Source organism: Octopus bimaculoides, chromosome 3, assembly GCF_001194135.2.
Source record: "Octopus bimaculoides isolate UCB-OBI-ISO-001 chromosome 3, ASM119413v2, whole genome shotgun sequence".
Classification (NCBI taxonomy): Eukaryota; Metazoa; Mollusca; class Cephalopoda; order Octopoda; family Octopodidae; genus Octopus; species Octopus bimaculoides.
In genome coordinates, this window is record NC_068983.1 from 14,640,745 (window position 1) to 14,642,102 (window position 1,358).

Consider the following 1,358-nt stretch of genomic DNA (forward strand, 5'->3'; position numbering starts at 1 on the left):
ATATATATATATATATATATATATATATATATATATATATATATTCTCGTTAGTAATGCAAAAATGAAAGAGAAAGAAAATATTGTGAAACGATGAGAGAATGTTCACTGTCCTTAGACACAATGAAATAGTAATACTGTCAGATAACTGGGCTTAAATAGTTCAACTGTACAAGGTATTCCACATTGCTAGCAGTATGAAGGGCAGGTTGGTAAACTAGCTATCCTCGAACCCCTGAGACATGTTAGACAACGGTGGACTGGGCTCAGTCGGAAGAAGGGAAGAAAGCGCGAGGCCACTCGTGTATTAAGAAGCTAACCTTAACTGAGCAGTATTGTTAAGTAGGGGACTCTTTAATCACCCCGTATATTGCATTGAATTTATTTTCAAACTCCTTTATAAATCACCTTCATTTACCAAATATTTCAACCAAATTTTTGGCTTATTGAATAGAAATTCAGCTTTCAGAAGAGAAATTGAAAGTGCATCTGTTTTATATTGAATTTAATGTTTTCAAACATGCGCGTTCCATTTGACCTCAGCGTTAATTCTTCTGTTCGCGAGAAGTTTAAAATTCCGAATCTATCTCAGGGAATACATTCATATTTTCAAATTTACAAATAATGCTGATAAACTCTGAATTTATTCAAGATTTTTTTTGATTGGAGTTATTTTAGAAATAGCAAATTTTGAACACTGATAGTTGCAGGAAGGACATTTAGAGATGATTTGGAGTAATAAAGAATATTTTTAAACTGCAAGTTTAAATATATATTTTTAGCAGGTGAAGTTTTATGGGGATTTAAATAGAATTATAATTCAAGATTAATTCGAAAATAAATATAGCTTATCGACTGAAATTAAAATATCTTGTAACCTAATTTTATATCAAGTTCGACATTAAAGATAAATGCAAATGATTATCGTTTAGTTTTATAAACTTGCAATTTAAATGACAAATAAACGGTGAATTAATCTTGACTAAATTCGCTTTATTTCATTTTGTGTGTAACATTGGATATAATATTAGAGGGAACGAATGAAATGGCTTAGAAAGAAATGGAAGAAAACGTTTAATTCTGCAGTAAAAATTCCACCCCGAGACCTGGAAATATTAATACATCACACAATATAATTGTAAAACATATTTAGGAATGGCAGTGTGCTAAGGGGCTTTCGTTTGAATGACATGGATTCTGGTTCTGTCCTACTGCGTAGCAACTTATGTACGTGTCTTCTGATATAAACTCAGGCAGAGCAAAGCTTTGCGAATGGGTTAGGTAGACGGAAACTGATAGGCACCCTCTTTGTGTGTGTATATATATAAACATATATATATATATATATATATATATATA